The 26,630-nt window shown below is 56.2% G+C and overlaps 1 protein-coding gene across 1 annotated transcript in view; it reads right to left on the minus strand.

Annotated features, from left to right (window-relative positions):
- The window catches only part of lmna (lamin A), a gene marked incomplete at its 3' end in the record, with an annotated part of 95,185 nt that overhangs the window by 62,448 nt on the left and 6,107 nt on the right, over nt 1-26,630 (minus strand). The window lies entirely within an intron of this gene.

The raw sequence follows: 26,630 nt of genomic DNA on the forward strand, positions 1-26,630 counted from the left end.
GCTCGACACCATCCAGGACAAAGCAGCCCCGCTCGATCGACACACTAACCACAAACACTCACTCCCTCCACCACCGACACACAGTGCCAGCCGTGTGTACCATCTACAAGATGCACCGCAGCGACTCACCAAGGCTCCTTCCACAGCACCTTCCAAACCCGCCACCTCTACCATCTAGAAGGACGGGGGGGGGGAGCAGACACATGGGGAACACCCCCACCTGCAAGTTCCCCCTCCAAGCCACTCACCATCCCGACTTGGAAATATATCGGCCATTCCTTCACTGTGGCTGGGGTCAAAATCCTGGGACTACCTCCCTAACAGCACTGTGGGTGTACCTACCCCACACACGAGGACTGACTGATGTCCAATAACAATCCCGGAACTCCCTCCCTAACAGCCCCTACAGCCACTCCCTACCTCTGTAACCTCCTCCAGCTTCCTACACCCCTCCAGCCCCGTACACCCCCTCCCTATCCACCTAATCTGCACATCTTTGAACTGTGGGAGGAAACCGGAGCACCCGGAGGAAACCCACGCAGACACGGGGAGAACGTGCAGACTCCACACAGACAGTGACCCAAGCAGGGAATCGAACCCGGGTCCCTGGCGCTGTGAGGCAGCAGTGTTGACCACTGTGCTGCCGTGCCGTACCTTGTACAACTTGGCATCAATGTCTGGTGTGCAACAGCACTGCAGGAGGGCGTACGGTGGGCCCACACCAGGCTGAGATCTACAAGTGAGAGTGGCATCTGCCCACACCTCAGGGACCATAACCTGGTTGGCACGTTCCAATTTGCACAGGGCGAGGACAGCTGTCCAAGGGATTCACGAGGACCTGACGCACTTACAGAGTCCGTATCCTTCCATTCCCATCCTATTCATGTATCCGTCTAGTTGCCCCTTAAATGCCGCTATCGTACCCGCTCCCACCCCCTCCCCGGGCAGCGCGTTCCAGACATTCACCACCCTCTGTGTAAAAAAACTTACCTCGCACATCTCCTCTAAACTTTTCCCCACGCACCTTAAACCGGTGTCCCCGAGTACTCGACTCTTCCACCCTGGGGAAAGAGCTTCTGACTATCCACTCTGTCCGTGCCCCTCATAATCTTGTAAACCTCTATCAGGTCACCCCTCAACCTCCGTCGCTCCAGTGAGAACAAACCGAGTTTCTCCAATCTCTCCTCATAGCAAACACCCTCCAGACCAGGCAACATCCTGGTAAACCTCTTCTGTACCCTCTCCAAACCCCCACATCCTTCTGGTAGTGTGGCGACCAGAATTGAACACAATATTCTAAATGAGGCCTAGCTAAGGTTCTGTACAGCTGTGTCTCACTCCGGGTTGGACACATCAGTGAGGGTCCCAGTTCTCGCATCCCCCCCCCCCCCTCCCCTCCCCTCCCCTCCCCCCCCCTCCTCCTCTCCCCCCCCCCTCCTCTCCCCCCCCCCTCCTCCTCTTCCCCCCCCCCTCCTCTTCCCCCCCCCCCTCCTCTTCCCCCCCCCCTCCTCTTCCCCCCCCCCTCCTCTTCCCCCCCCCCTCCTCTTCCCCCCCCCCCTCCTCTTCCCCCCCCCCCTCCTCTTCCCCCCCCCCCCTCCTCTTCCCCCCCCCCCCTCCTCTTCCCCCCCCCCCCCCCTCTTCCCCCCCCCCCCTCCTCTTCCCCCCCCCCCCTCCTCTCCCCCCCCCCCCCTCCTCTTCCCCCCCCCCCTCCTCTCCCCCCCCCTCCTCTCCCCCCCCCCCTCCTCTCCCCCCCCTCCCCTCCCCCCCTCCCCTCCCCCCCCCTCCCCCCCCTCCCCCCCCCTCCCCCCCCTCCCCCCTCCTCTCTCCCCCCCCCCTCCTCCTCTCCCCCCCCCCCTCCTCTCCCCCCCCACTCCTCCTCTCCCCCCCCCCCTCCTCTCCCCCCCCCCTCCTCCTCTCCCCCCCCCCCTCCTCTCCCCCCCCCCCCTCCTCCTCTCCCCCCCCCCCCTCCTCCTCTCCCCCCCCTCCTCTCCCCCCCCCCCTCTGCCCCACCCCCCCTCTCCCCCCACCCAAGCCTCTGTGGAGCGGAGACATCAGTGCTTATGCCTGGCAGCTGTGGGATTGGTCTCAAATCCCAGCCAAGATGCAGAAAGGACAAAGATAATAATCGGACAACAGCAGAGCCAGAACCAAGACTGATTTATCCATCAAAGCAACTGCAACTCCGACTGGAGATTCCACATCACCCGCGTCAGAGGCCAGCGAGGGATTTAACCAACAACTGTGCAGCAACTGCCATGGGATTAGTTTTAAACAAAGCTTCCCTTACCATTCCCTGCTTAGAACTTCCAGACACAGAGATTACCCCAACACCTCCTCTCCATCTCGGCACCCACCTCCAGCCCCTACACCCCCTCCCTATCTCTGTAACCTCTTCCAGCCCCTACACCCCCTCCCTATCTCTGTAACCTCCTCCAGCCCCTACACCCCCTCCCTATCTCTGTAACCTCCCCCAGCCCCTACACCCCCTCCCTATCTCTGTAACCCCCTCCAGCCCCTACACCCCCTCCCGATCTCTGTAACCTCCTCCAGCCCCTACACCCCCTCCCTATCTCTGTAACCTCTTCCAGCCCCTACACCCCCTCCCTATCTCTGTAACCTCCTCCAGCCCCTACACCCCCTCCCTATCTCTGTAACCTCCTCCAGCCCCTACACCCCCTTCCCTATCTCTGTAACCTCCTCCAGCCCCTACACCCCCCTCCCTATCTCTGTAACCTCCCCCAGCCCCGACACTCCCTCCCTATCTCTGTAACCTCTTCCAGCCCCTACACCCCCTCCCTATCTCTGTAACCTCCTCCAGCCCCTACACCCCCTCCCTATCTCTGTAACCTCCTCCAGCCCCTACACCCCCTCCCTATCTCTGTAACCTCTTCCAGCCCCTACACCCCCTCCCTATCTCTGTAACCTCCCCCAGCCCCGACACTCCCTCCCTATCTCTGTAACCTCCTCCAGCCCCTACACCTCCTCCCTATCTCTGTAACCTCCTCCAGCCCCTACACCCCCTCCCTATCTCTGTAACCTCCTCCAGCCCCTACACCTCCTCCCTATCTCTGTAACCTCCCCCAGCCCCGACACTCCCTCCCTATCTCTGTAACCTCCTCCAGCCCCTACACCCCCTCCCTATCTCTGTAACCTCCCCCAGCCCCGACACTCCCTCCCTATCTCTGTAACCTCCTCCAGCCCCTACACCCCCTTCCCTATCTCTGTAACCTCCCCCAGCCCCGACACTCCCTCCCTATCTCTGTAACCTCCTCCAGCCCCTACACCCCCTCCCTATCTCTGTAACCTCCTCCAGCCCCGACACCCCCTCCCTATCTCTGTAACCTCCTCCAGCCCCTACACCCCCTCCCTATCTCTGTAACCTCCTCCAGCCCCTACACCCCCTCCCTATCTCTGTAACCTCCTCCAGCCCCTACACCCCCTCCCTATCTCTGTAACCACCTCCAGCCCCTACACCCCCTCCCTATCTCTGTAACCACCTCCAGCCCCTACACCCCCTCCCTATCTCTGTAACCACCTCCAGCCCCTACACCCCCTCCCTATCTCTGTAACCTCCTCCAGCCCCTACACCCCCTCCCTATCTCTGTAACCACCTCCAGCCCCTACACCCCCTCCCTATCTCTGTAACCACCTCCAGCCCCTACACCCCCTCCCTATCTCTGTAACCACCTCCAGCCCCTACACCCCCTCCCTATCTCTGTAACCACCTCCAGCCCCTACACCCCCTCCCTATCTCTGTAACCACCTCCAGCCCCTACACCCACTCCCTATCTCTGTAACTGCCTCCAGCCCCTACACTCCCTCCCTATCTCTGTAACCTCCTCCAGCCCCTATACCGCCTCTCCATCTCTGTAACCTCCTCCAGCACCTACACCCCCTCCCTATAACCGCCTCCAGCCCCTACACCCCCTCCCTATCTCTGTAACCTCCTCCAAGCCCCTACACTCTCCTTATCTCTGTAACCTCCTTCAGCACCTACACCCCCTCCCTATAACCGCCTCCAGCCCCTACACACCCTCCCTATCTCTGTAATCTCCTCCAGCCCCTACACCCCCTCCCTATCTCTGTAACCTCCTCCAGCCCCTCCACGCTCCTTATCTCTGTAACCTCCTCCAAGCCCCTACACTCTCCCTATCTCTGTAACCTCCTCCAGCCCCTACACCCCCTCCCTATCTCTGTAACCTCCTCCAGCCCCTACACCCCCTCCCTATCTCTGTAACCCCCTCCAGCCCCTACACCCCCTCCCTATCTCTGTAACCCCCTCCAGCCCCTACACCCCCTCCCTAACTCTGTAACCCCCTCCAGCCCCTACACCCCCTCCCTATCTCTGTAACCCCCTCCAGCCCCTACACCCCCTCCCTATCTCTGTAACCCCCTCCAGCCCCTACACCCCCTCCCTATCTCTGTAACCCCCTCCAGCCCCTACACCCCCTCCCTACCTCTGTAACCCCCTCCAGCTCCTATATTCGTCCCTAAACAGGACGAGTTAACACTGGGATTCAAGCAAACAGGAGGAAACAGTATGTTAGATGTTCTGAAGTCCTTAATGAGATTAAATCCAACACACACACACACACACAATGTAGGCTGCCTCCTGTATCAACAATAATTTCCTATTAGTATGTTAGTCTATCCGAACCTTAGATACAGCGTTGGCAAGAGGGTTTTCACAGATAGCAAAAACATGGAAACATAGAAGATAGGAGGAGGCCATTCGGCCCTTCAAGCTGCTCCACCATTCATCGCCATCATGTCTGATCATCCAACTCAAGAGCCTAATCCTGCTTCCTCCCCATAACCTTTGATCCCGTTCGCCCCAAGTGCTATATCCAGCCGCCTCTTCAATACATTCAATGTTTTGGCATCAACTACTTCCTGTGGTAATGAATTCCACAGGCTCACCACTCTTTGGGTGAAGAAATGTCTCCTCATCTCCGTCCTAAATGGTCTACCCCGAATCCTCAGACTGTGACCCCTGGTTCTGGACTCCCCCCACCATCGGGAACATCCTCCCTGCATCTACCCTGTCCAGTCCTGTTAGAATTTTATAAGTCTCTATGAGATTCCCCTCCTTCATTTGTCTGAACTCCAGTGAAAACAATCCTAACCTCATCAATGTCTCCTCATACATCAGTCCCGCCATCCCCGGAATCAGCCGGGTAAACCTTCGCTGCACTCCCTCGAGAGCAAGAACATCCTTCCTCAGAAAAGGAGACCAAAACTGCACACAATACTCTAGGTGTGGCCTCACCAAGGCCCTGTGTAATTGCAACAACACATCCCTGCTCCTGTACTCGATCACTTAATGTGTCAAGCAATAGAACAAGAAGCAAAGAGGTCCCTTGGTCTAGTTGACCAAGACAGCGAACTGGATCCAGCCATACAAATACTGTGGCTCCCAGAGCAGGTCAGAGGCTGGGAATCCTGCGGAGAGTAACTCACCTCCTGATTCCCCCCAAAGCCTGTCCACCGTCTACAAGGCACAAGTCAGGAGTGTGATGGAATACCTTCCACTTGCCTGGATGAGTGCGGCTCCAACAACAATCTCCACTTGCCTGGATGAGTGCGGCTCCCAACAACAATCTCCACTTGCCTGGATGAGTGCGACTCCAACAACAATCTCCACTTGCCTGGATGAGTGCGGCTCCCAACAACAATCTCCACTTGCCTGGATGAGTGCGGCTCCAACAACAATCTCCACTTGCCTGGATGAGTGCGGCTCCAACAACAATCTCCACTTGCCTGGATGAGTGCGGCTCCAACAACACTCGAGAAGCTCGACACCATCCAGGACAAAGCAGCCCCGCTCGATCGACACGCTAACCACAAACACTCACTCCCTCCACCACCGACACACAGTGACAGTCGTGTGTACCATCTACAAGATGCACCGCAGCAACTCGCCAAGGCTCCTTCCACAGCACCTTCCAAACCCGCCACCTCTACCACTGAGAAGGACAAGGGGGGGGGGGGCGGGGGGCAGCAGACACATGGGGAACACCCCCACCTGCAAGTTCCCCCTCCGAGTCACTCACCATCCCAACTTGGAAATATATCGGCCGTTCCTTCACTGTGGCTGGGGTCAAAATCCTGGAACTCCCTCCCTAACAGCACTGTGGGTGTACCTACCCCACACACGGGGACTGACTGATGTCCAATAACAATCCTGGAACTCCCTCCCTAACAGCACTGTGGGTGTACCTACCCCACACACGGGGACTGACTGATGCCCAATAACAATCCCGGAACTCCCTCCCTAACAGCACTGTGGGCGTACCTACCCCACACACGGGGACTGACTGATGTCCAATAACAATCCTGGAGCTCCCTCCCTAACAGCACTGTGGGTGTACCTACCCCACACACGGGGACTGACTGATGTCCAATAACAATCCTGGAGCTCCCTCCCTAACAGCGCTGTGGGTGTACCTACCCCACACACAGGGACTGACTGATGTCCAATAACAAGCCCGGAACTCCCTCCCTAACAGCACTGTGGGTGTACCTACCCCACACACGGGGACTGCGGTGGTTTCAAGATGGCGGCTCACCCACCACCTTCTCAAGGGGGCAATTGGGGATGGGGAATGAATTTTGGGGCCTGGCCAGCGAGGTCCAACATCCCGTGAAGAGAGTGTTAATTGGAGACATGAATGACTCATAACCATGATAAGGTCGGGGAATTTCACAGGAACTTCCTTGCAGCGTTAATGTCTACTTGTGACAATAATACTTAAACTGAACCAAGGATTACTCACAAACCAGACAGAGGGATTGTTTGTTCAGGAGGGGAGGGTATTATTCACTTTTAATCGCATACTATTTTCTTTAGGAAACTCTTACTGTGGAATCACTGGCTCACACACACAGCTGACATGTTTTTACGATGGGGCCCAGATACCTTGGGGCGTCCAAGAATATTTGAGTGGGATTTGAGGATAGGGATGTTTTGCTGCAATTGTACAGGGCGTTGGTGAGGCCACACCTGGAGTATTGTGTGCAGTTTTGGTCTCCTTATCTGAGGAAGGATGTCCTTGCTATAGAGGGAGCGCAGCGAAGGTTTACCAGGCTGATTCCTGGGATGGCGGGTCTGTCATATGAGGAGAGACTGAGTCGGTGAGGATTATATTCACTGGAGTTTAGAAGGGCGAGAAGGGATCTCATAGAAACGTATAAAATTCTAACAGGGTAGATTCAGAAAGAATGGTGCCACAGTGGGTTAGCGCTGCTGCCTCACAGCGCCACGGACCCGGTTCGATTCCCGGCTCGGGTCACTGTCTGTGCGGAGTCTGCATATTCTCCCCATATCTGCGTGGGTTTCCTCCGGGTGCTCCGGTTTCCTCCCACAGTCCGAAAGGCATGCAGGTCAGGGGGATTGGCTGTGCTAAATTGCCCCTTAGTGTCCAAAGATGTGCAGGTTAGGTGGATTGGCCATGCTAAATTGCCCCTTAGTGTCCAAAGATGTGCAGGTTAGGTGGATTGGCCATGCTGAATTGCCCCTTAGTGTCCAAAGATGTGTAGGTTAGGTGGATTGGCCATGCTAAATTGCCCCTTAGTGTCCAAAGATGTGCGGGTTAGGGTGGATTGGCCATGCTAAATTGCCCCAAGTGTCAGGGGGATTAGCAGGGTAAACTTGAGGAGTTACGGAAATAGGGTCTGTGAGGGATTGTGGTTGGTGCAGACTCGATGGGCCAAATGGCCTCCTTCTGTACTGTAGGGATTCTGTGACTCTATGATGTTCCCGATGGTGGGGGGAGTCCAGAACGAGGGGGTCAGAGTTTGAGGATAAGGGGTAAACCTTTTAGGGCTGAGGTGAGGAGAAATTTCTTCACCCAGAGGGTGGTGAATGTGTGGAATTCACTCCCACAGAAAGTAGTTGAGGCCAAAACGTCGTGTGATTTCAAGAAGGAATTAGATATCGCTCTTGGGGCTAAAGGGATCGAGGGATATGGGGGAAGGGGGGAGATCAGGATATTGAATTGGATGATTCGTCATGATCAAAATGATTGGCGGAGCAGGCTCGAAGGGCCGAATAGCCTCCTCCTGCTTCGAGTTTCTATGTTTCTATATTAACATGCCCTCAAAGAAAGAGTCTCCCTTCAACTAAGGCCCGTGTCAAACTGTCCCAGTCAGGCAATCTCTGGCCTCTTGCCAACTCCCACTGGTCTCCCTGGAAGGAATGAATGGTCCTAGTTTCCCACTTCTCTCTGCCCTTCAGTTCCTGGCAAGATCTCGACCCACCATCGCGTGCCAAGGTGAGAAACCGGGGTCCTTTCAGCCCCCTCGGGCCTAGTCTGCCATCCCACAGCCTCACCCCCACTTTCTCGCCAGCGCCCTGACTCGGAGGGAAGCAAAACTGGGACTGGCAGACAACGTGAAAGATCGCGGACTACTTTGGAGAGGGGAGGGGGAGAGGGGGGGTGGGGGGGGGGGGGGGGGGTGAGAATCCCAAATTTTTGCCAGTTCCCAAGGTGAGAAATAACTCCCAGTCTCAATCCAAAATGGCCACCCCGTTATTCGCCCCCGGAAACTCCAGTAGGTAGGCCTCTCCTCAGCCTGCCCGTTTCCCCAACCCCCCCGTGCCTCCGGTTCCGGCTCCCGTGCTTGAGGTGGGGCCCCCAGTTGGAATTGTAAAACATTTATCGACTTGGAAGTCACGCCAAGAAGACAGGGAAAAGAAAAACCCATAAACCACACACACAGCTGCCTCGTAACATTCCAAGCCAGGGGCCCCGGCTCAGGACTGCAGGGAGAGGCGGACAACAGAGCCAGCGTTCCCGCATCCGGGCCCGACTCACGTTCTCAAATGGAAACACCTCATCGCACCGAGTGAGGCCAATCCACATCTTTGGACACTAAGGGACAATTTAGGGACAATTTAGCCCGGCCACTCCATGTGGATAGATGTCTGGGACTAGCTCGATGGGCTGAATGGGCTCAGTGCTTCCCCCACATTGGTTGAACCGTCCGAACCTTGGATTTGGGAATCCGAAATGTCCTCCCTCTGGGACAAGGGCCTATCAGATATCACTCAGTGTCTGAACCACATGGAAGTGTTGTATCCAGTCTGTGCTGACGGGAGTCGGAGGGAATCCGGCCAGGGGGAGGGGGAGCTGGTGGAGAGATGGGGGAAGACGGATGGGTCTATCCACAACGACACTCAGCCCCGGGGTGAGACGGAGGGGGGAGAGGAGGGGCATCAGGAGAGATCACAAACACCAAATCTATTCACAGAAATATCAGTTCATTTGGAATGTACAAGAATAATCTGAGACGGAGAGGGGGACGCAGAGGGACAGGCAGAGGGACAGGCAGAGGGACAGGCAGAGGGAGAGGGACAGGCAGAGGGACAGGCAGAGGGACAGGCAGAGGGAGAGGCAGAGGGAGAGGCAGAGGGACAGGCAGAGGGACAGGCAGAGGGACAGGCAGAGGGACAGGCAGAGGGACAGGCAGAGGGACAGGCAGAGGGACAGGCAGAGGGACAGGCAGAGGGAGAGGGAGAGGCAGAGGGAGAGGCAGAGGGAGATATTTATGGGATCAATATAAATCTCTTTCATCTTTTAGTTTCACTTTCCCATGTTTGTGATTTCCTGGTTCCCAAACTAACAAAGGACAAACACTCTGACTCATCAGGGTGCATATTCAATAGTTTAAAGTTTATTTATTAGTGTCACAAGTCGGCTTACATTAACACTGCAATGAAGTTACTGTGAAAATCCCCCAGTCGCCACACTCTGGCGCCTGTTCGGGTTACACTGAGGGAGAATTTAGCACGGCCAATCCACCCTAACCAGCACGTCTTTCAGACTGTGGGAGGAAACCGGAGCACCCGGAGGAAACCCACGCAGACACGGGGAGAATGTGCAGACTCCACACAGACAGTGACCCGAGCCGGGAATCGAACCCGGGTCCCTGGCGCTGTGAGGCAGCAGCGTTAACCACTGTGCCACTGGCTACTGGTTTCTATCTCAGATTGGGATGCTGGGTTTACTGTCAGGTGCGGTCTCACTGGCTCACACCCTCACCGCCAGCCTCAAGGGTCCAGTGTTCCAGTCCACATCCCTCATTCCCCGTGCCGGCGCCGAGGGAGCGCCCACTGCGGGAGGGTCCGTGCTGAGGGAGCGCCGCACTGCGGGACGGTCCGCGCTGAGGGAGCGCCGCACTGTGGGAGGGTCAGTGCTGAGGGAGCGCCGCACTGTGGGAGGGTCGGTGCTGAGGGAGCGCCGCACTGTGGGAGGGTCAGTGCTGAGGGAGCGCCGCACTGTGGGAGGGTCAGTGCTGAGGGAGCGCCGCACTGTGGGAGGGTCCGTGCTGAGGGAGCGCCGCACTGTGGGAGGGTCCGTGCTGAGGGAGCGCCGCACTGCGGGACGGTCCGCGCTGAGGGAGCGCCGCACTGTGGGAGAGTCAGTGCTGAGGGAGCGCCGCACTGCGGGACAGTCCGCGCTGAGGGAGCGCCGCACTGCGGGACAGTCCGCGCTGAGGGAGCGCCGCACTGTGGGAGGGTCAGTGCTGAGGGAGCGCCGCACTGTGGGAGAGTCAGTGCTGAGGGAGCGCCGCACTGTGGGAGAGTCAGTGCTGAGGGAGCGCCGCACTGCGGGACGGTCCGCGCTGAGGGAGCGCCGCACTGTGTCCCTGTCTGATCACTGGAGAGGGTCAGAAAGTGGGAGCAGGAGGGGGGAGGGGGGAAATTTATTCCCAGAAACCAAAGCCACCTCCTTCACAAGGCAGGCTCAGTGTTCACACACAGGACGGTTGTCTCACTGGCCTTGCTGCCAAATTCTCAATTTCAAAGAGAAGCCACGGGATTATCTGGAGCAGGCTAATGGGCGATGCTATCTGTAAATACATGGGCGCTGCCGCGTTTGATTAAACCTCCATCTAGCCTGATTTCCTCAAATAAACAATCCCTGACGCCATCTTCCCTGCACTCTGATTCACTGCCCAGAGATAACGGGTGTTTAGGCCAAGCGTGGCGCGGATTCAGTTCAAGCCACAAATTCCAACAAGTCTTTTTATGGTAAAACACATCCAGTCACTGTCTCTGCCTCTTTTCTTCGACTCCCACTGGATCCAGTGCTGAACACGCACTGGCTGGCATCTCCCCCATGCCTCCACACCAACTCCCAGTGGGTCCAGTGCTGAACAAGCACTGGCTGGCATCTCCCCCCTGCCTCCACACCAACTCCCAGTGGGTCCAGTGCTGAACACGCACTGGCTGGCATCTCCCCCCTGCCTCCACACCAACTCCCAGTGGATCCAGTGCTGAACACGCACTGGCTGGCATCTCCCCCCTGCCTCCACACCAACTCCCAGTGGGTCCAATGCCCACACACACTGGCTGGCATCTCCCCGCCACTGTACCAGCCCTCACTGGATCCAGTGCTGAACATGCACTGGCTGGCATCTCCCCACTGCCACCATACCAACTCTCACTGGATCCAGTGCCCACACGCACTGGCTGGTGATCTTGCCAGTGCTGCTGGATCACTCAGGATCTAAGGGATCCTCTCAGTTAACAGGCAGCACAGTAGCAGATGGCGAGACCCAGGTATAAATTCCCCCCCTTCAATGCCCTCCACGCGGGCACACGGTGATGGAACACTCTCCACTTCTGAAACAAATATCACAGAATTCCTACAGGGCTGAAGGAGGCCATTCGGCCCATCGAGTCTGCACTGACCACAGTCCCAGCCAGGCCCCATGTATTTACCCAGCGTGTCCCCCCTGACTACGGGGCAATTTAGCACGGCCAATCCCCCTAACCCACACATCTTTCGGACTGTGGGAGGAAACCGGAGCACCCGGAGGAAACCCACGCAGACACGGGGAGAATGTGCAGACTCCACACAGTGACCCGAGCTGGGAATCAAACCTGGGTCCCTGACGCTGTGAGGCAGCAGTGCTAACCACTCTGCCACTGTGCCGCCATTTGCCTGGATGAGTGCATCTCCAACAACACTCAACAAGCTCAACTTTTACAGACGCACCATAGAAAGCATTCTTTCTGGGTGTATCACAGCTTGGTCTGGGCCCCTGCTCTGCCCAAGACCGCAAGAAACTACAAAAGGGTCATGAATGTAGCCCAAACCATCACGCAAACCAGCCTCCCATCCACTGACTCTGTCTACACTTCCCGCTGCCTCGGGAAAAGCAGCCAGCATAATCAAGGACCCCACGCACCCCGGACATTCTCTCTTCCACCTTCTTCCGTCGGGAAAAAGATACAAAAGTCTGAGGTCACGGACCAACCGACTCAAGAACAGCTTCTTCCCTGCTGCTGTCAGACTTTTGAATGGACCGACCTCACATTAAGTTGACCTTCCTCTACACCCTAGCTGTGACTGTAACACTACATTCTGCACCCTCTCCTTTCCTTCTCTATGAACAGTATGCTTGTCTGTATAGTGCGCAAGAAACAAGACTTTTCACTGTATCCCAATAAATCAAATCAAAATAGCCAGGACAAAGCAGCCCCGCTCGATCGACACGCTAACCACAAACACTCACTCCCTCCACCACCGACACACAGTGGCAGCCGTGTGTACCATCTACAAGATGCACCGCAGCGACTCGCCAAGGCTCCTTCCACAGCACCTTCCAAACCCGCCCACTTCTATCATCTAGAAGGATAGGGGGGGGGGCAGCAGACACATGGGGAACACCCCCACCTGCAAGTTCCCCCTCCGAGCCACTCACCATCCCGACTTGGAAATATATCGGCCGTTCCTTCACTGTCGCTGGGGTCAAAATCCCGGAACTCCCTCCCTAACAGCACTGTGGGTGTACCTACCCCACACACACAGGGACTGACCGATGTCCAATAACAATCCTGGAACCCCCTCCCTAACAGCACTGTGGGTGTACCTACCCCACACACGGGGACTGACTGATGTCCAATAACAATCCTGGAACTCCCTCCCTAACAGCACTGTGGGTGTACCTACCCCACACACGGGGACTGACTGATGTCCAATAACAATCCTGGAACTCCCTCCCTGACAGCACTGTGGGTGTACCTACCCCACACATGGGATCTGCGGTGGGTTCAAGATGGCGGCTTACCCACCACCTTCTCGAGGAGATAATTAACGATCGGCACCTCAAACAAATACGTATCAGGTGGAAACGGAAACCATTCATGGGTGAGATGGGAGGAATCCCAGACAGGAAATAGTTTCTGGGATGGAGGACTTGCCTTGGTAACAGGCCCAGAGGCCCGGTCCGGGGAGGGTCCGCGCCCAGAGGCCCGGTCCGGGGAGGGTCCGCGCCCGGAGGCCCGGTCCGGGGAGGGTCCGCGCCCGGAGGCCCGGTCCGGGGAGGGTCCGCGCCCGGAGGCCCGGTCCGGGGAGGGTCCGCGCCCGGAGGCCCGGTCCGGGGAGGGTCCGCGCCCGGAGGCCCGGTCCGGGGAGGGTCCGCGCCCGGAGGCCCGGTCCGGGGAGGGTCCGCGCCCGGAGGCCCGGTCCGGGGAGGGTCCGCGCCCGGAGGCCCGGTCCGGGGAGGGTCCGCGCCCGGAGGCCCGGTCCGGGGAGGGTCCGCGCCCGGAGGCCCGGTCCGGGGAGGGTCCGCGCCCGGAGGCCCGGTCCGGGGAGGGTCCGCGCCCGGAGGCCCGGTCCGGGGAGGGTCCGCGCCCGGAGGCCCGGTCCGGGGAGGGTCCGCGCCCGGAGGCCCGGTCCGGGGAGGGTCCGCGCCCGGAGGCCCGGTCCGGGGAGGGTCCGCGCCCGGAGGCCCGGTCCGGGGAGGGTCCGCGCCCGGAGGCCCGGTCCGGGGTGGGTCCGCGCCCGGAGGCCCGGTCCGGGGAGGGTCCGCGCCCGGAGGCCCGGTCCGGGGAGGGTCCGCGCCCGGAGGCCCGGTCCGGGGAGGGTCCGGGCCCGGAGGCCCGGTCCGGGGAGGGTCCGCGCCCGGAGGCCCGGTCCGGGGAGGGTCCGCGCCCGGGGGCCCGGTCCGGGGAGGGTCCGCGCCCGGAGGCCCAAGCCGGGTGGGGGGGGGGGGGGGAGAGCCCGCCCCGGAGGTGTCTGGGCTGGTGGCCAGTTGATATCAGTGTTGATTTTGGGCTTTATGTTTTGGCAGCTCATGGGGGGTTCAGGAAGCCATGGAAAATACAACCGGGGCTTGTCTGCGGCACTAATGATGTATCGTTCTTCCCAGAATTGCAATCACTCTCCTTCCCCTTCTGAAAACTGCCCAAGGCAGCCTGGCTTCACAATATCCCTGTCCAGTTACTCACCCAACGTCTACTGTGCTCTGCCAAGTCGCAGAAACAACACGAGGCCATTCAGCCCATTGAGCTGCTCTGCCACACATGCTATCCCCACACAACCCCTCCTATTGTTGTTCAGAATCTACCCTTGAATCCCGACAGTGCAGATGGAGGCCTTTCAGCCCATCGAGCCTGCACCGACTCTCCGACAGAGTATCTTACCCAGGCCCTCCCCTTACGTCCTATCCTCATAACCCCACGCATTCACCATGACCAATTCACCCAACCTACACATCTTTGGACACTAAGGGGCAATTTAGCACGGCCAATTCTTTTTTATTCATTCGTGGGACATGGGCGTCGCTGGCTGGGTCCAGCATTTATTGCCCATCCCTAGTTGCTCTTGGAGGGCAGTTGAGAGTCAACCACATTGCTGTGGCTCTGGAGTCACATGTAGGCCAGACCGGGGTAAGGACGGCAGATTTCCTTCCCTAAAGGGAACCAGATGGGTTTTTCCGACAATGGGTCATCAGTAGATTCTTAATTCCAGATATTTTTTATTGAATTCAAATTCCACCGTCTGCCGTGGCGAGATTCGAACCCGGGTCTCCCAGAACATTAGCTGAGTTTCTGGATTAATAGTCGAGCGATAATACCACTAGACCATCTCCATTGAAGCAAGACCACATAGAAATCATAGAAATCATAGAAACCCTACAGTGCAGAAGGAGGCCATTCGGCCCATCGAGTCTGCACCGACCACAATCCCACCCAGGCCCTACCCCCACATATTTACCCGCTAATCCCACTAACCTAGGCATCTCAGGACTCTAAGGGGCAATTTTTAACCTGGCCAATCAACCTAACCCGCACATCTTTGGACTGTGGGAGGAAACCGGAGCACCCGGAGGAAACCCACCCAGACACGAGGAGAATGTGCAAACTCCACACAGACAGTGACCCAAGCCGGGAATCGAACCCTGGACCCTGGAGCTGTGAAGCAGCAGTGCTAACCACTGTGCTACCGTGCCGCCCATGACCATGATTCCTGTACTCAAATCCTTGTGACAAAAGCTAACATTCCATGGTGAACTGGTGCGGCAACAATAATCTCTCCCTCAATGTCAACAAAACCAAGGAGATTGTCACCGACTTCAGGAAGCGTAAAGGAGAACATGCCCCTGTCTACATCAACGAGGATGAAGTAGAAATGGTCGAGAGCTTCAAGTGTTGAGGTGTCCAGATCACCAACAACCTGTCCTGGTCCCCCCATGCCGACACTATAGTTAAGAAAGCCCCACCAACGCCTCTACTTTCTCAGAAGACTAAGGAAATTTGGCATGTCAGCTACGACTCTCACCAACTTTTACAGATGCACCATAGAAAGCATTCTTTCTGGTTGTATCACAGCTTGGTATGGCTCCTGCTCTGCCCAAGACCGCAAGGAACGACAAAAGGTCGTGAATGTAGCCCAATCCATCACACAAACCAGCCTCCCATCCATTGACTCTGTCTACACTTCCCGCTGCCTCGGGAAAAGCAGCCAGCATAATCAAGGATCCCACGCACCCCGGACATTCTCTCTTCCAACTTCGATCGGGAAAAAGATACAAAAGTCTGAGGTCACGTCCGACCGACTCAAGAACAGCTTCTTCCCTGCTGCTGTCAGACTTTTGAATGGACCGACCTCGCATTAAGTTGATCTTTCTCTGCACCCTAGCTATGACTATAACACTACATTCTGCACCCTCTCCTTTCCTTCTCTATGAACGGTATGCTTTGTCTGTATAGCGCGCAAGAAACAATACTTTTCACTGTATCCCAATACATGACAATAATAAATCAAATCAAAGATCATGGCTGATCTTTTCGTGGACTCAGCTCCACTTACCCGCCCGCTCACCATCACCCTTAATTCCTTTACTGTTCAAAAATCTATCTATCCTTGTCTTAAAAACATTTAATGAGGTAGCCTCAACTGGGCAGGGAATTCCACAGATTCACAACCCTTTGTGTGAAGAGGTTCCTCTTCAATTCAGTCCTAAATCTGCTCCCCCTTATTTTGAGGCCATGCCCCCTAGTTCTAGTTTCACCCGCCAGTGGAAACAACTTCCCTGCTTCTATCTTATCTATTCCCTTCATAATCTTATATGTTTCTATAAGATCTCCCCTCATTCTTCTGAATTCCAATGAGTATAGCCCCAGTCTACTCAGTCTCTCCTCATAAGCCAACCCTCTCAACTATCATGGAATAGAATCCCTACAGTGCAGGAGGAGGCAGTTTGGCCCATCAAGTCTGCGTCCTCTCCTTTCCTTCTGCCCTCTGTACTCTATGAACGGTATGCTTTGTATAGAGCGCAAGAAACAATACTTTTCACTGCATCCCAATACATGTGACAATCATAAATCTACTCAAAAGCTTTCCGAATATCTTGCTGCACCTATATTTTAGCCTTCACTGACTTATGAACAAGGTCTCTTTGTGCATTCACACTTTCTCACTATTTAGGAAATACAGTTGGTATTGGGGGCGTACCTTGCTTATCAGACACGGGAAGGAGTGACTGGTGGTACCAGACTTTGCTCCACAGAGGCAGCCCAGAGTTAACAGCTCTGTCTGACGCTGAGAGAGCTTAGAATTGATCAAACAGTGGGAATGCCGACTTCTCAAATTCATTTGCAAGTTAACAACCGACCCCAAACAATTGCTGCTGGTATTTGCAAATCTAAACACAGGCGTCAATGAAGGGATTGTTTGGTAACTAGGTGGGGCCAGACCAGTCCTGTCACGTGTGAGAGATTCAACACCGACCGAGAGCCTCCACAGTGCCTCACAGACGCCGGAGGCTCTCACAGAATTTCAACACTGAAACCCGAGGTATCGTCGCACTGTGTGAGGGTCAGTGCTGAGGGAGCGCCGCACTGTGGGAGGGTCAGTGCTGAGGGAGCGCTGCACTGTGGGAGGGTCAGTGCTGAGGGAGCGCCGCACTGTGGGAGGGTCAGTGCTGAGGGAGCGCCGCACTGTGGGAGGGTCAGTGCTGAGGGAGCGCCGCACTGTGGGAGGGTCAGTGCTGAGGGAGTGCCGCACTGTGTGAGGGTCAGGGCTGAGGGAGCGCCGCACTGTGGGAGGGTCAGTGCTGAGGGAGCGCCGCACTGTGGGAGGGTCAGTGCTGAGGGAGCGCCGCACTGTGGGAGGGTCAGTGCTGAGGGAGCGCCGCACTGTGGGAGGGTCAGTGCTGAGGGAGCGCCGCACTGTGGGAGGGTCAGTGCTGAGGGAGCGCCGCACTGTGGGAGGGTCGGTGCTGAGGGAGCGCCGCACTGCGGGACGGTCAGTGCTGAGGGAGCGCCACACTGCGGGAGGGCAATTCAGTAACAGAATAGAGAGAATCTATAAAGCCACAGAACCAAGGCAGAGCCAGTCAGACTGACTCACAGAAGGTTAATATCCCACCAGCGCACACTCACAAAGCATCTCAGAGCCAACTTATACACTCGGTGAAAGCCTGCTTTGCATCTAACTAACTAAGACCACAAGATGTAGGAACAGAGTTAGGCCATTCGGCCCATCGTGTCTGTTCTGTCATTCAATTGTGTCTGATAAGTCTCGCGACCTCGTTCTCCCGCCTTTTCCCCATGACCTTAGACCCCCTCACCAATCAAGAACCTATCTATCTCTGTCTTAAACACACTGAGTGACCCGGCCTCCTCTGCGGCAATGAGTTCCACAGATTCACCACCCTCTGGCTGAAGAAATTCCTCCTCATCTCCGCTCTAAAGGGTTGTCCCTTTACTCTGAGTCTGCGCCCTCGGATCCTAGTCCCTCCGACTAATGAAGACATCTTCCCCACGTCCACTCTATCCAGGCCTCGCAGTATTCTGGAAGTTTCAATGAGATTCCCCCACCTCCTCATCCTTCTAAACCCCATCGATTACAGACCCAGAGTCCTCAAACCAGGGAAGTACAGACCAGTCAGTCTCGTGTCAGTGGCAGGAAAACTATCGGAGGAACTTCTGAAGGAGCACATCTACCTCCACTTGGAGAGGCAAAGCTTGATCAGGGAGAGTCAGCCTGGCTTCATCAAAGGGAGGTCACGCCTAACAAATCTAATTGAATTTATTGAGGAGGTGACAAGGGTAGTGCGGTGGATGCGGTTTATATGGATTTCAGCAAAGCCTTTGACACGGTTCCACATGGGAGACGTGTATAGAAGGTAAATTCGGATGGGATACAGGTGAATTCAAAATAGGCTCAGTTGTGGGAGACAGGGGGCGATGGCAGAGGGCTGCTTTAGTGACTGGAAGAAGTTTAACAACACCAGGTTAAAGTCCAACAGGTTTATTTGGTAGCAAAAGCCACACAAGCTTTCGGAGCTCCAAGCCCCTTCTTCAGGTGAGTGGGAATTCTGTTCACAAACAGAGCTTATAAAGACACAGACTCGATTTACATGAATAATGGTTGGAATGCGAATACTTACAACTAATCAAGTCTTTAAGAAACGAAACAATGTGAGTGGAGAGAGCATCAAGACAGGCTAAAAAGATGTGTATTGTCTCCAGACAAGACAGCCAGTGAAACTCTGCAGGTCCATTAGTGACTGGAAGCCAGTTTCCAGTGGCGTACTACAGGGATCTGTGTTGTGCCCCTTATTATGCGTCATTTATATAAATGACATCGCTGATTATGTGGGGGGGGGGTGGGGTAGGATTAGTAAGTTTCCGGATGACACAAAGATCGGACGGGTGGTTAACAGTGAGGCGGAGTGTCCTGGGTTACAAGAAGATAGAGATGGAATGGTCAAATGTACAGATAAATGGCAGATGGAATTTAACCCTGAAAAGTGAGAGGAGATACATTTCAGAAGGAGTAATTTGATAAGAAAGTACTCAGTGAATGGTAGGAAACTAGGGAGTTCTGTGAAACAGAGGGACCTTGCTGTGTTTGTCCACAGATCTCGGAAAGCGGAAGGACATGTTAGTCAGGTGGTGAAAAAGGGCAGACGGGAAACTTGCCTTCATCAGTCGAGACATAGATTATACAAGCAGGGAAGTCATGTTGGGAGTTGTATAGAACTTTGGTGAGGCCACAGCTGGTGCACTGTGTGCAGTTCTGGTCGCCACATTATAGGAAGGACGTGGAGGGGGTGCAGAGGAGGTTCACCAGGATGCTGCCTGAGATGGAGTGAGGTTGGTTTACGTTGGAGCCGTCACGCGTGTGGGAACATTAACCAAATTCGACACACGGAGATATTAGGGACAAGTGAGCAGGAGAGACAGAGACGCCCGGGGGAGGGAATTCCAGAGTTTAGGAGCCCCCCAGGCAGCTGAAGGCACGGCCGCCAATGGCGGAGCGATGGGAATCGGGGGATGCTCGAGAGGCCGGAATTGGAGGAGCGCAGAGATCTCGGAGGGTCGTAGGGGCTGGAGGAGGTTAGAGATAGGGAGGGGGTGTAGGGGCTGGAGGAGGTTAGAGATAGGGAGGGGGTGAAGGGGCTGGAGGAGGTTACAGAGATAGGGAGTGGGGTGTAGGGGCTGGAGGAGGTTACAGAGATAGGGAGTGGGGTGTAGGGCTGGAGGAGGTTACAGAGATAGGGAGTGGGGTGTAGGGGCTGGAGGGGGTTACAGAGATAGGGAGGGGGTGTAGGGGCTGGAGGGGGTTACAGAGATAGGGAGGGGGTGTAGGGGCTGGAGGAGGTTACAGAGATAGGGAGTGGGGTGTAGGGGCTGGAGGAGGTTACAGAGATAGGGAGGGGGTGTAGGGGCTGGAGGAGGGTGCAGAGATAGGGAGGGGGTGTAGGGGCTGGAGGAGGTTACAGAGATAGGGAGTGGGGTGTAGGGGCTGGAGGAGGTTACAGAGATAGGGAGGGGGTGTAGGGGCTGGAGGAGGTTACAGAGATAGGGCGGGGGTGTAGGGGCTGGAGGAGGGTAGAGAGATAGGGAGGGGGGTGTAGGGGCTTACGGAGATAGGGAGGGGTGTAGGAGCTGGAGGAGGGTAGAGAGATGGGGGGTGTAGAGGCTAGAGGGGGTTACAGAGATAGGGAGGGGTGTCGGGGCTGGAGGAGGTTACAGAGATAGGGAGGGGGTGTAGAGGCTGGAGGAGGGTAGAGAGATAGGGAGGGGGTGTAGGGGCTGGAGGAGGTTACAGAGATAGGGAGGGGGGTGTAGGGGCTGGAGGAGGGTAGAGAGACAGGGAGAGGGGTGTAGGGGCTGGAGAAGGTTACAGAGATAGGGAGAGGGTGTAGGGGCTGGAGGAGGGTAGAGAGATAGGGAGGGGGTGTAGGGGCTGGAGGAGGGTAGAGAGATGGGGGGTGTCGGGGCTGGAGGAGGTTACAGAGATAGGGAGGCTGTGTAGGGGCTGGAGGAGGGTAGAGACAGGGAGAGGGGTGTAGGAGCTGGAGGAGGTTACAGAGATAGGGAGGGGGGGTAGGGGCTGGAGGAGGTTACAGAGATAGGGAGGGGGTGTAGGAGCTGGAGGAGGGTAGAGAGACAGGGAGAGGGGTGTAGGGGCTGGAGAAGGTTACAGAGATAGGGAGAGGGTGTAGGGGCTGGAGGAGGTTACAGAGATAGGGAGGGGGTGTAGGAGCTGGAGGAGGGTAGAGAGACAGGGAGAGGGGTGTAGGGGCTGGAGAAGGTTACAGAGATAGGGAGGGGGGGTAGGGGCTGGAGGAGGGTAGGGAGACAGGGAGGGGTGTAGGGGCTGGAGAAGGTTACAGAGACAGGGAAAGGGTGTAGGGGCTGGAGGAGGGCAGGGAGACAGGGAGGGGGTGTAGGGGCTGGAGGAGGTTACAGAGATAGGGAGGGGGGTATAGGGGCTGGAGGAGGGTACAGAGATAGGGAGGGGGGTGTAGGGGCTGGAGGAGGGTACAGAGATAGGGAGGGGGTGTAGGGGCTGGAGGAGGGTACAGAGATAGGGAGGGGGTGTAGGGGCTGGAGGAGGGTAGGGAGACAGGGAGGGGGGTGTAGGGGCTGGAGGAGGGTAGGGAGACAGGGAGGGGGGTGTTGGGGCTGGAGGAGGGTAGGGAGACAGGGAGGGGGGTGTAGGGGCTGGAGGGGGGTAGGGAGACAGGGAGGCGGGTGTAGGGGCTGGAGGGGGGTAGGGAGACAGGGAGGGGGGTGTAGGGGCTGGAGGGGGGTAGGGAGACAGGGAGGGGGGTGTAGGGGCTGGAGGGGGGTAGGGAGACAGGGAGGGGGGTGTAGGGGCTTTCCCTTAAAGCATTCCTGGGCTGTTTCCAGGTCTGAGTTTATTGGTTAATGTTAAAGAACACTACCAGCTCTCACTTTCCGTTGACATGTTCTGCAGGAGAAACTGGTTCGGCAGGCCCAGCACAACTCATCTCCCTCAGTCACCCCGGACTGAGACTCCGAGAGATTCAGCTACATGGATAAGATGTTTAAATTCAGGGTAGTTCCGGATTGGGAGGCAGTGTGGATCATTGATCATTGGGCGGGGGGTGGGGGGAGAGGCACAGCGCGATATACAACATGGTGGCAGCGGATGGAATCCACTCTGTGCTGTTTCAATTTTATTTATTAGGCACAAGTCGGCTTACATTAACAGTGCAATGAAGTTACTGTGAAAATCCCCCAGTCGCCACACTCCTGTTCGGGTTACACTGAGGGAGAATTTAGCACGGCCAATCCACCCAAACCAGCACGTCTTTCAGACTGTGGGAGGAAACCGGAGCACCCGGAGGAAACCCACGCAGACACGGGGAGAATGTGCAGACTCTGCACAGACAGTGACCCAAGCCAGGAATCGAATCCGGATTAAAGGCGGAGCGGGGAGTGTCTGATAAGTCTCGCGACCTCGTTCTCCCGCCTTTTCCCCATGACCTTAGACCCCCTCACCAATCAAGAACCTATCTATCTCTGTCTTAAACACACTGAGTGACCCGGCCTCCTCTGCGGCAATGAGTTCCACAGATTCACCACCCTCTGGCTGAAGAAATTCCTCCTCATCTCCGCTCTAAAGGGTTGTCCCTTTACTCTGAGTCTGCGCCCTCGGATCCTAGTCCCTCCGACTAATGAAGACATCTTCCCCACGTCCACTCTATCCAGGCCTCGCAGTATTCTGGAAGTTTCAATGAGATTCCCCCACCTCCTCATCCTTCTAAACCCCATCGATTACAGACCCAGAGTCCTCAAACCAGGGAAGTACAGACCAGTCAGTCTCGTGTCAGTGGCAGGAAAACTATCGGAGGAACTTCTGAAGGAGCACATCTACCTCCACTTGGAGAGGCAAAGCTTGATCAGGGAGAGTCAGCCTGGCTTCATCAAAGGGAGGTCACGCCTAACAAATCTAATTGAATTTATTGAGGAGGTGACAAGGGTAGTGCGGTGGATGCGGTTTATATGGATTTCAGCAAAGCCTTTGACACGGTTCCACATGGGAGACGTGTATAGAAGGTAAATTCGGATGGGATACAGGTGAATTCAAAATAGGCTCAGTTGTGGGAGACAGGGGGCGATGGCAGAGGGCTGCTTTAGTGACTGGAAGAAGTTTAACAACACCAGGTTAAAGTCCAACAGGTTTATTTGGTAGCAAAAGCCACACAAGCTTTCGGAGCTCCAAGCCCCTTCTTCAGGTGAGTGGGAATTCTGTTCACAAACAGAGCTTATAAAGACACAGACTCGATTTACATGAATAATGGTTGGAATGCGAATACTTACAACTAATCAAGTCTTTAAGAAACGAAACAATGTGAGTGGAGAGAGCATCAAGACAGGCTAAAAAGATGTGTATTGTCTCCAGACAAGACAGCCAGTGAAACTCTGCAGGTCCATTAGTGACTGGAAGCCAGTTTCCAGTGGCGTACTACAGGGATCTGTGTTGTGCCCCTTATTATGCGTCATTTATATAAATGACATTGCTGATTATGTGGGGGGGTGGGGTAGGATTAGTAAGTTTCCGGATGACACAAAGATCGGACGGGTGGTTAACAGTGAGGCGGAGTGTCCTGGGTTACAAGAAGATAGAGATGGAATGGTCAAATGTACAGATAAATGGCAGATGGAATTTAACCCTGAAAAGTGAGAGGAGATACATTTCAGAAGGGGTAATTTGATAAGAAAGTACTCAGTGAATGGTAGGAAACTAGGGAGTTCTGTGAAACAGAGGGACCTTGCTGTGTTTGTCCACAGATCTCGGAAAGCGGAAGGACATGTTAGTCAGGTGGTGAAAAAGGGCAGACGGGAAACTTGCCTTCATCAGTCGAGACATAGATTACACAAGCAGGGAAGTCATGTTGGGAGTTGTATAGAACTTTGGTGAGGCCACAGCTGGTGCACTGTGTGCAGTTCTGGTCGCCACATTATAGGAAGGACGTGGAGGGGGTGCAGAGGAGGTTCACCAGGATGCTGCCTGAGATGGAGTGAGGTTGGTTTACGTTGGAGCCGTCACGCGTGTGGGAACATTAACCAAATTCGACACACGGAGATATTAGGGACAAGTGAGCAGGAGAGACAGAGACGCCCGGGGGAGGGAATTCCAGAGGTTAGGAGCCCCCCAGGCAGCTGAAGGCACGGCCGCCAATGGCGGAGCGATGGGAATCGGGGGATGCTCGAGAGGCCGGAATTGGAGGAGCGCAGAGATCCCGGAGGGTTGTAGGGGCTGGAGGAGGTTAGAGATAGGGAGGGGGTGTAGGGGCTGGAGGGGGTTAGAGATAGGGAGGGGGTGTAGGGGCTGGAGGAGGTTACAGAGATAGGGAGTGGGGTGTAGGGGCTGGAGGAGGTTACAGAGATAGGGAGTGGGGTGTAGGGCTGGAGGAGGTTACAGAGATAGGGAGTGGGGTGTAGGGGCTGGAGGGGGTTACAGAGATAGGGAGGGGGTGTAGGGGCTGGAGGGGGTTACAGAGATAGGGAGGGGGTGTAGGGGCTGGAGGAGGTTACAGAGATAGGGAGTGGGGTGTAGGGGCTGGAGGAGGTTACAGAGATAGGGAGGGGGTGTAGGGGCTGGAGGAGGTTACAGAGATAGGGCGGGGGTGTAGGGGCTGGAGGAGGTTACAGAGATAGGGAGTGGGGTGTAGGGGCTGGAGGAGGTTACAGAGATAGGGAGGGGGTGTAGGGGCTGGAGGAGGGTGCAGAGATAGGGAGTGGGGTGTAGGGGCTGGAGGAGGTTACAGAGATAGGGAGGGGGTGTAGGGGCTGGAGGAGGTTACAGAGATAGGGCGGGGGTGTAGGGGCTGGAGGAGGGTAGAGAGATAGGGAGGGGGGTGTAGGGGCTTACGGAGATAGGGAGGGGTGTAGGAGCTGGAGGAGGGTAGAGAGATGGGGGGTGTAGAGGCTAGAGGGGGTTACAGAGATAGGGAGGGGTGTCGGGGCTGGAGGAGGTTACAGAGATAGGGAGGGGGTGTAGAGGCTGGAGGAGGGTAGAGAGATAGGGAGGGGGTGTAGGGGCTGGAGGAGGTTACAGAGATAGGGAGGGGGGTGTAGGGGCTGGAGGAGGGTAGAGAGACAGGGAGAGGGGTGTAGGGGCTGGAGAAGGTTACAGAGATAGGGAGAGGGTGTAGGGGCTGGAGGAGGGTAGAGAGATAGGGAGGGGGTGTAGGGGCTGGAGGAGGGTAGAGAGATGGGGGGTGTCGGGGCTGGAGGAGGTTACAGAGATAGGGAGGCTGTGTAGGGGCTGGAGGAGGGTAGAGACAGGGAGAGGGGTGTAGGAGCTGGAGGAGGTTACAGAGATAGGGAGGGGGGGTAGGGGCTGGAGGAGGTTACAGAGATAGGGAGGGGGTGTAGGAGCTGGAGGAGGGTAGAGAGACAGGGAGAGGGGTGTAGGGGCTGGAGAAGGTTACAGAGATAGGGAGAGGGTGTAGGGGCTGGAGGAGGTTACAGAGATAGGGAGGGGGTGTAGGAGCTGGAGGAGGGTAGAGAGACAGGGAGAGGGGTGTAGGGGCTGGAGAAGGTTACAGAGATAGGGAGGGGGGGTAGGGGCTGGAGGAGGGTAGGGAGACAGGGAGGGGTGTAGGGGCTGGAGAAGGTTACAGAGACAGGGAAAGGGTGTAGGGGCTGGAGGAGGGTAGGGAGACAGGGAGGGGGTGTAGGGGCTGGAGGAGGTTACAGAGATAGGGAGGGGGGTATAGGGGCTGGAGGAGGGTACAGAGATAGGGAGGGGGGTGTAGGGGCTGGAGGAGGGTACAGAGATAGGGAGGGGGTGTAGGGGCTGGAGGAGGGTACAGAGATAGGGAGGGGGTGTAGGGGCTGGAGGAGGGTAGGGAGACAGGGAGGGGGGTGTAGGGGCTGGAGGAGGGTAGGGAGACAGGGAGGGGGGTGTTGGGGCTGGAGGAGGGTAGGGAGACAGGGAGGCGGGTGTAGGGGCTGGAGGGGGGTAGGGAGACAGGGAGGGGGGTGTAGGGGCTTTCCCTTAAAGCATTCCTGGGCTGTTTCCAGGTCTGAGTTTATTGGTTAATGTTAAAGAACACTACCAGCTCTCACTTTCCGTTGACATGTTCTGCAGGAGAAACTGGTTCGGCAGGCCCAGCACAACTCATCTCCCTCAGTCACCCCGGACTGAGACTCCGAGAGATTCAGCTACATGGATAAGAAGTTTAAATTCCGGGTAGTTCCGGATTGGGAGGCAGTGTGGATCATTGATCATTGGGCGGGGGGTGGGGGGAGAGGCACAGCGCGATATACAACATGGTGGCAGCGGATGGAATCCACTCTGTGCTGTTTCAATTTTATTTATTAGGCACAAGTCGGCTTACATTAACAGTGCAATGAAGTTACTGTGAAAATCCCCCAGTCGCCACACTCCTGTTCGGGTTACACTGAGGGAGAATTTAGCACGGCCAATCCACCCAAACCAGCACGTCTTTCAGACTGTGGGAGGAAACCGGAGCACCCGGAGGAAACCCACGCAGACACGGGGAGAATGTGCAGACTCTGCACAGACAGTGACCCAAGCCAGGAATCGAATCCGGATTAAAGGCGGAGCGGGGATTAAGACAAGCTCAACAGGTTTTTGAAAGCAGGGGATGAAGGAGGCAGGGAATTGAAGGGGGTGTTGGCCGCTCTGATGAGCGGAGCTGACGGTGGAAGACAGGAACATGCACATCGATCTGGAGGAAACAGAGTTGGTGCGGCTCGGCGGCACAGTGGGTTAGCGCCACTGCCTCAGAGCGCCAGAGACCCGGGTTCAATTCCCGGCTTGGGTCACTGTCTGTGTAGAGTCTGCGCGTTCTCCCCGTGTCTGCGTGGGTTTCCTCCGGGTGCTCCGGTTTCCTCCCACAGTCCAATGATGTGCAGGTTAGGTGGATTGGCCATGCTAAATTGCCCCTTAGTGTCAGGGGGATTAACAGGGTAAATATGTGGGGTTATGGGGATAGGGCCTGGGTGGGATTGTGGTCGGTGCAGACTCGATGGGCCGAATGGCCTCCTCCTGCACTGTCAAATTCTATAGAGAGGAAAAAAACTCGCTCAGATT

Source organism: Mustelus asterias, unplaced genomic scaffold (assembly GCF_964213995.1).
Source record: "Mustelus asterias unplaced genomic scaffold, sMusAst1.hap1.1 HAP1_SCAFFOLD_1220, whole genome shotgun sequence".
In the NCBI taxonomy this organism is placed as follows: Eukaryota; Metazoa; Chordata; class Chondrichthyes; order Carcharhiniformes; family Triakidae; genus Mustelus; species Mustelus asterias.